Here is an 8,647-nt window from a genome sequence, read left to right as displayed (position 1 = left end):
TGAGAGAGATTTGGAATTGGGTGTTGGAAAGGCTGAGCAGAGAACTGACTGGGCACCTGCTGGGTGCATGAAGGACTCAGCTGAGCCTGGCATTGTGTGTGGTACAGATCCATGTGGCGGCAGCATTTACAGCCCAGGAGGACACTGGTGGTGGACCTAAGGCTGACTCACAAGGGTGTCAATATGTCAGAAACAGTGTGGTAGATGTGATCACCTCTGGACTTCCAACCCATGGGAAATGAAGGGAAATTTAAAAAGAATTACTGAATGGAACAAAGTAGAGGCACAGTGGACAGTGTGGGAGGGAAGAGATCAAATGCCTAAAGTCATAAATAACTGGACATGGAAGTTGTCTGCAGAGATGTAGAGATTGTGAGGGTGGACAGCTGGAAGGGCTTGCTTGGAATGGAAAGCCTCTGGAGGTGACAGTGGCCATGAGTGGTCAGTGATTGGGGATGTGGGCTGGGATTTTAGGCACCACACCTTACGCATTTCCCATTTCATTCTACGGTAGAGCCTAAGACTCACCAGGTGTGCCAGACAGAAGGTGAAGGATCATTCTATCTACATCACTCACGTCTCAGATACTAATAACCCAAGGCTTCATCACATTGAAAAAGATCTTGTTCATTTATCTTGGTTTTAAGACAGTGTCTCACCAAGGATGACATTGCGCTCCTCATTCTCCCATCTGTATCTTTTGAATGCTGGGACTCCAGATGTGGTTGTGGTGCTGGGGACAGAAGTCAAGACTTCACTCATGCACCCTCGACAAACATTCCCATGCACGCATGCTCCGCAAACATTCCCTCACGGGTACTGCATCCCAGCCTGGAATTCTTTATTTTTGCTTCTTAAAACATTTTGAGCAGGGCAGTGGTAGCACACGACTTTAATCCCAGCACTTGGGAAGCACACTTGGGAAGCAGAGACAGGTGGATTTCTGAGTTCGAGGCCAGCCTGGTCCACAGAGTGAGTTCCAGGACAGCCAGGGCTACAGAGAAACCCTGTCTCAAAAAACCAAAAAACCAAAACCAAAACAAAAACAAAAAACAAAAGACAAAAAACAAAACAAACCATTTTGTTTAGATTTATTTATATGGACAAATGTTTTGCCTGAATATGTGCATGTGCACCACATGCCTGTCTAGTATCTGTGGATATCAGGAGAGGGTGTCAAGTTATCTAGGAGTTACAGATGTTTGTGAGCCACTGTGTAAGTGTAGAGTCAAGCCCAGGTCCTCTGCAAGAGGAACAAGGTGATCTGAATTCCTGAGCCAACTCTCTAGTCTTTTTTTTTTTTTTTTTTTTTTTTGAAATAGGGTCTCTGTAGTCAAGCTTGCCTAGGATTCACTATTTTGCCCAGGCTAGCCTCAGATCATGGCAGGTCTCCTCTCCTAGCCTCCTGAATACTAGTGTAACTACTGATAATACAAGTGTGAGGTACTACATTCCTGTCTTCGTTAGGGTATACTGCTGGGAATAGACACCATGACCAAGGCAACTCTTATAAGGACAACATTTAATTGGGGCTGGCTTACAAGTTCAAAGGTTCAGTCCATTATCATCAAGGCAGGAACATGGCAACATCCAGGCAGGCATGGTGCAGGAGGAGCTGAGAGCTCTACATCTTCATCTGAAGGCTGCTAGCAGAATACTGGCTTCCAGGCAGCTAGGATGAGGGTCTTAAAGCCCACGCCCACACAATGACACACCTACTCCAATAGGGCCACACTTTTTTTTTTTTTTTTTTTTTTTTTTTTTTGAGACAGGGTTTCTCTGTGTAGCCCTGGCTGTCCTGGAACTCACTTTGTAGACCAGGCTGGCCTCGAAATCAAGAAATCTACCTGCCTCTGCCTCCCAAGTGCTGGGATTAAAGGTGTGTGCACCACCGCCCGGTAGGGTCACACCTTCTAATAGTGCCACTCCCTGAGCCATGCATATACAAACTATCACAGCTGCTAAATCCAGAGTTTTCTAGGTCTAGTACCAAATACTCTCTGTCTAGACAGGGCACGCAGTGGGCAGGGTGTCGGTCTCCTTCATGGTTTTCTCCTCTGTGAATGTTATGAACTAGCTTTGTTGAGGCTTGTTACAGACCAGGCCTGACTGTGTGGGAGGGAACCATGGCATGCCTTGGATACCAGGACACAATGCCCAAAGGCTATCTTAGACTGTCACAAGTCTTCTTGTGTCCGTTTTGTAATTTGTCTGTGGTTATGTAAGCCCTGCTTCCATTTCCACCCACCAGAGAAATGCCGATTAGCAGTCTTCACTCAGCTCAGGTCTTTCTACGTAACCCGTCTAGCCAGCTGCTAGGTTGGCACTCATTGTAGGAGTCTCCACAGAGGTGAAATGGATAGGCCATCTCTGTCTATATGGTGAAGGTTTTTTAATAGAACGAGCTCATGGGGTGACAGAGGCTGAGAACCAGGGGAGCCAGTTCTGGGGCTCACTGACTTGCACTTGGCCTCAGAATCAGGAAAGTTGGCACTGGGGACGTGGCCCAGTGGGTAGTACTCTTGTCTAGAAGGCAGGAAAGCCCTGGGGCTGAGCTCCAGAGCCACACAAGCTGGCTGTGGAAGCAATAATCCCAGCACCCAGGAAATGGAGGCAGTAGGATCACTTTCAGAGTCACAGACGGCTACATAGTGAATTCAAGGTCAGCTTAGGATGCACAAGACCCTGTCTCAAGGAATAAAAATAAACTGTCTGTGAAGCTGATGGTGTAAAGTTAGACCCGAGAACCAGAGACTGGGAGTCCCAAGGGGAGCCTGGAGTTCTGATGTATGGAGGGGGTGACAGGGCTGATCCGGGATTTTGTAGTTTAGTTATTCTATCAACAGAGATACATCCTTAGCCCCACAGAGTACTGTGCACAAGAGAATGTCTCTGAAACACACCAACTCTCCTTTGCCCACCGGCCCGAGACTTTGGGAAGCTTTCCCTGAGCCCCAACTCCTGTAAATTCTCTTTGGAACCCATGCTTCTGTGGAGCATGACTCGTGTTTAGACACCAGCGTTCCTGCCTGGTGCCCTGCCTGCTTCTCTTGATTTGGTTTCTGTGTTCGCACTTGCTGTGTACACAGTGAGCAGCACACAGTGGTGCTCAGCACTTGCCAAAACAGTAAAGGCCTAACTTTGCTACCCGATCTCCTTCCAGCCTCATAGTGAGGGTGTGTTGCTCGGGGATCGGACTTTGGCACCTCCTCCAGGCTGGCAGAAGGTTGTGCTCTTCGGATCCTCTATCTCCGGCCTCCTGCCTAGCTGCGTAGCCTGCAAGAACCCACGCCCAGGTTGTGTCACTCCAGTCGCACGGGGCCTAGACGCCTCCGGAGAACAGCCCTGTCTGCTCGAGCCCAGGCCAGGCATCGAGGGGACATCGGAGCCTCTTCGCACCGCTCGAGGTGAGACTCACACATGAGACGGAGGAGTCGCGGGAGGGAGCAAACGGGGGTCAGCCCTGGTAGATTCACGCAATTCCCGGGTCTGAACTACTGGACAGAATAGATGCCCCACGATTGGTCTGTTTGGTGTGAGCGTCGCTTAGCAGCAGCGAATGGGAGCTCACGGTGTGCGTATGCGCACTACATCCTACCTCCTGCTGCCCGGCCGCGGGTAACCTGCACCCCGCCAGCCACCGGGGTGGGCTGCGGTGGCCGAGGCGGAGGTCGGCAGCGGGGGCGAGGTGAGGATAGCGGGCCAGGCGGGCGTGGAGAGGTGGGGTCGGGGTCCAGGCCACCGGGCTGCAGCGCAGGCCGGTGGGACTCCGCCGAGGCCCGGCCCCTTGCACGGTGCGTACCTGCCGGGATGCACTGCTAGCTGTGCCCGCTGCCCGGGGCGGGGCCGGGGCGTGTCTAGGGAGGGCGGGGCGGTGGTTCCCTTTTCGTAGACTGAGCTCTAGTTCTGTCACTTGCTACTTTTGAGAACAAACTTTCCTTAGCCTGCTGGTCTTGCAGGACTTGATTTCTTCAAGGCCTGGTCACCCCTGCACCAACTTTCCTGGACTTGGATAACCTGGGACAAAGAACTTGCAGGGCAGGGCGGGGGTCAGGCTTGCAAAAAGCCAAATCCAGGGAAGGAACTGTGTTACTTCTGATGAAAGGAGTTGGTACAGTTTGCGGTTTTGTGAAACGGGGCCCCATGTAACTCGAGTTTAGCCTTGAGCTTGGGATCCTCCTACCTCCACATTCCCCATCCCCCCAAGGGATCACAAGTGTATGGCTTCCATGCCCAGCTCAGTTGGTGTAGCTGGTGACAAGATCAGAGAAACTAAAGCAACCCTCAGTGCAGATCCAATGCTAGAGCAAAGTGTCTGTAAAAGTCTACACAGAGAGTTTATTCAGGTAGAGAATCTGTCAGGGAAATGAAAGTGGGGACAGCTTTGAGTATCCTGACACTGATATACAGGATTCAGTCGCACCGTAGCTTTCTCAGGTCTCTTTGTAGACAGGTCCCTAGAGATGCCACTTAAATGGTTTATGGACAACAGAGAGGACATCTTGAGGTCTCAAAGAATTTCAGATGAAGCCAGGGGTGGTGGTGCATGTCTTTAATCCCAGCACTCAGGTGGTAGAGACAGACGAGACAACTGACTTTAGAGTAAAATACACTAGGTAAGGAGATGTGGGGTTTTTTGTTTGTTTGTTTGTTTTGGTTTTTCGAGATAGGGTTTCTCTGTGTAGCCCTGGCTGTCCTGGAACTCACTCTGTAGACCAGGCTGGCCTCGAACTCAGAAATCCGCCTGGGATTAAAGGCGTGCGCCACCACCGCCCGGCCAGTTTTATTTTATTTTAGAGACATGGTTTCACTATGTAGCCCTGGCTGTTCACTGTGTAGACCCTGCTGGCCTGAAGATCTGCCTGCCTTTTCTAAGTACTGAGATTAAAGGTGTGTGCCACTGGGCTTTAACTCCAGCAGTTCACTCACCCCTTGGCTCTTTTTTTATTGACTTTTTAAAAAAAAGATTTATTTGTTATTATACATAAGTACACTGTAGCTGTCTTCAGACACACCAGAATAATCTCATTACAGATCTCATTACAGATGGTTGTGAGCCACCATGTGGTTGCTGGGATTTGAACTCAGGACCTTTGGAAGAGCAGTCAGTCCTCTTACCCGCTGAGCCATCTCACCAGCCCAGCTCTTTTTTTAGACAGGGTGCCCTGTAGCCTAAACTGGCCTTTAACATGCCACTTAGCTGGAGGTGACTTTGAACTCCTGACCTTCCTGTCTCCACCCCCCCAAGTGCTTATGAGCATAAGCCACCACACTCTACTTTTTAAGGGACACTTGTAGGGCCCCTTCCTCTGCCAGCAAGTCTCTGATTTCTCACTATAGCCCAAGCTCTCAGGTGCTGGGATTATGGGTTCGAGACCCACATTGCCTCTGGTTAGGTGTTGGCAGGACTGCGGTGGAGAAGGTGCCTTTAGGGAGATAGTAGCTGAGAACTCAGACGCTTGGTTGTGAGGTCCACATGCCGTGGAAAGAATATGGAGGTTGGAGGCTGAAGCCTGCTTTCTACCTCCTGATCCTAGGAGTTTTCCTCACCTGAGATGTGGGTCCGAGAAAGCCCTGAGCACTTAGTACCATTCTCCATACAAAGGTCCTAGTTCCTCCGCATCCCTGGGAGATCAGGCTCAGTCCATTGTATACAGTGGCTTCGTGTTTGTGGAAATCTGTGTACATTCCCCTGTGTGCCTGGGATAATATCTGCATCAATTATAACATCTACATAGTGCCCTCTGTGTGCAGTTGCTGCGAATTGTGTCGTTTAGGAAATCACGACAAGTCTGTACATATTCAGTACAGATGCAATTTTTTTTTTTTTTTTTTACATATTTTCCATCTGAGGTTGGTTGCATCTGCAGGTACAGTACCCACTTCTCAGCCTTTTGACTAAGATCAAGTGCAGAGGGACAGCTGTGAAAGTCTTCCTATCCAGTTCAGCTTTCTGCTTTCAGCTCCTACAGATGCCATAGTTGATCTCTGTTTCCCATCTGTTTCCCATCAACAAGCAACTTGGAGCCTAAAAGATCCCAAGTTGGGACTCAGGTCTCAAATCTTGTATAGGAGTGTGACTCCATCACGGGCTTACTGTCCCCTTAGCCTGCTTTCCTCAGTACTATGCCTATGGTGGGTGCTTGTACTTGACCACACTAAATTCAGCTTCTTTTGCTAGTTTAAATTTGTATTTTGCCCCTTTCTTATGTCCTTATGTTGGGGGAATTTGGGGAGGGGGCTAAAGAGTAAATGTGAGAGGAAAATGAGAATAAAGGAGTGGCTTTGGTATAGCAGCAAAATGTGTGTGTACAGCAGGGACAGTCTGTGATGTATGTATGGCAGAGCAGGACAGTTTCAAACCTGATGAAGAGAATTAGGAAGTGTGGGAAATGGGTTAAGATGTGTATATAAGCTAGCCAGTGGTGGCACACACCATTAATCCCAACACTTGTGAATCTAAGGCAGGCGGATCTCTGCAAGTTCAAGGCCAGCCTGGTCTACAGAATGAGTTCCAGGATAGTCAGGACTGCACATCAAAACCCTATCTCAAACAAACAAACAAGCAAACAACAAGACAAAAACCAACCAACCAAGCGAACAAACAAACAACCACCCTAAAGCCATGCACGAAACAAGAAGCCATGTCATATAAAACATGAGTGTGGACATGTGGTCATCTTCCCTGCTTCTGCTGACACAGAGCACCGCCACAAAAACTCTCTCTCTCTCTCCCCGGTTGTGTAGAATCTTCAATGTATGGTTCAGATGTATGGCAGAGACACTGCAGACATACATCTCTTGTTCCGGTGAACGGAACTAAGGTGACTTCCAGTTCCTCTTCAGTCTACTCAGCAGGGTTTTGCTGGCGGTGGTGCTGGTGTTTGTTTTGTTTTGTTTTTCTGAGACAGCATTTCTCTGTGTAGCCCTTGGTGTCCCGGAACCCGCTCTGCTCTATCCGTCACCACTATCTGGCTAAAATATTTATTTTTAGTTGTGTGTGCTCCGGGTGGCCAGGCAGACAGCAAGCACCTTTATTCTGTGTGATGTTCTAGAGCAGCCTTGAACTTGTAGTCCCGCCTCTGCCTCGGCACTAGGATGGCAGGCATTGTCCAGCTCAGGTTTGCACTCCTGTTTTAAATTGACTGCTAGCTGTCTCTGAGGTAGTTTTGTGTAATGAACCCTGGATGTTGTCATAGAATCTTCCAGTTTAAAAATGCCCTCCAGGTGAGGAGCCCCTGGGGATAAAGGTCCCTTGGCTCACACAGTCACCAGGACCACAAGTATGTGCGGAGAGGCCGTCATGTTGCTGATCACATTTAAATATGACTCTTGGAGAAAGAAGCCCACCATGGAGACCTGATGCTAGTCGCTTCTCTTTCCCTTTCAGCTTCTTTACAAGCATAGGAAGTTGCAAAGATAATACAGAGAGAGCCAGCTGCTTCTATTTATTTATTTTGTGGTACTAAGGATTGAATCCAAGGCCTTGTACATTCTGACCTACATCCCTAGCTCTTTATTTTTGTGACAAGGACTTGCTGCGTAGCTTAGGCTGGTCTTGAGAACATTATGTGGAGGGATTCATATAGTATGCAGCCATGTTTTTTTATGATGATGATGATGATGATGATGATGATGATGATGATGATGATGATGATGATGGTGGTGATGATGATGGTGGTGATGATGATGGCAGTTCTGAAACTCAAATCTAAAGCCTCACGTGCATGTTATTCAGTGTTTCCACTAAACTCCCACCCTGAGTGTTCTTTAGATGCCAGATTTTCTCAGTCAGCAGAATGTTTTAATATACATACATATGTAATATATAATTATATATTTACTTTTTTAAAAACAGGGTTTCTCTGTATAGCCCTGGCTGTTCTGGAACTTACTTTGTAGACCAGGCTGGCCTCTTAACAGAGATCTCCCAAGCCGGGTGGTGGTGGCGTACACCTTTAATCCCAGCACTTGGGAGGCAGAGGCAGGTGGATTTCTGAGTTCGAGGCCAGCCTGGTCTACAGAGTGAGTTCTAGGACAGCCAGGGCTATACAGAGAAACTCTGTCTCGAAAAACCAAAAAACAAAAACAAAAAAACAAAAAACCCAGAGATCCACCCGCCTCTGCCAACCAAGTGCATCACCACCATGTGACTGGTTTTTATTGTGAAACTTTTCTGGATTTCAAGGCTGCACTGCCCCGATTCTGAGTAAAGTGAGCAGGTGATTTTTAGTTATGGGAGATGAGCCCTCTTCCTATTGGCTGCTTTGAGGTGCCAGTTCTTCCAACACTAGGTCCGAGATGTGCGTCACAGAAGGGAACAAATGTGATCCCACCATTGGCCTCCCGGCTTCCTTTAGAATCTCTTTATGATTGTTCTATAGCTGAATTCCAGGGTTTTATCTGCACTTAGTAGGGCCTGGAAAAGCCTACTCTGCACTTCAGAACAGAGCGGCCACATCTCCCCTGCTCTCCCCTTTTCTAGCCTGAGTTTTTGGAGGTAGGGTCTCATTCTGTAGCCCTAGATAGTTTTGAACTCAGGTCCCTTCCCTCTCAGCCTCTGAAGATCAGGGACAACAGGACTATAGGCATGCCCTCTTATTAGGGTGTAGTTTGCACTATGGTAGCTCATGGCCCCAACATTACA

At 48.4% G+C, this 8,647-nt stretch overlaps 1 protein-coding gene across 2 annotated transcripts in view; it reads left to right on the top strand.

Annotated features, from left to right (window-relative positions):
• Window positions 1–3,586: 3,586 nt before the first annotated feature.
• Sec22c (SEC22 homolog C, vesicle trafficking protein) overlaps window positions 3,587–8,647 on the top strand; it is a 22,316-nt gene continuing 17,255 nt past the window's right edge. The window contains exon 1 of one of the 2 annotated variants that reach the window (XM_031344743.1): window positions 3,587–3,688. The gene's annotated coding sequence lies outside the window, so the exon portion shown is untranslated. The other variant, XM_031344745.1, reaches the window with a different exon arrangement.

This window comes from Mastomys coucha, unplaced genomic scaffold, assembly GCF_008632895.1.
Source record: "Mastomys coucha isolate ucsf_1 unplaced genomic scaffold, UCSF_Mcou_1 pScaffold23, whole genome shotgun sequence".
NCBI lineage: Eukaryota > Metazoa > Chordata > Mammalia > Rodentia > Muridae > Mastomys > Mastomys coucha.
The sequence above is the reverse complement of the archived record's forward strand: the minus strand, read 5'-3'. Positions and strand labels throughout refer to the sequence as shown.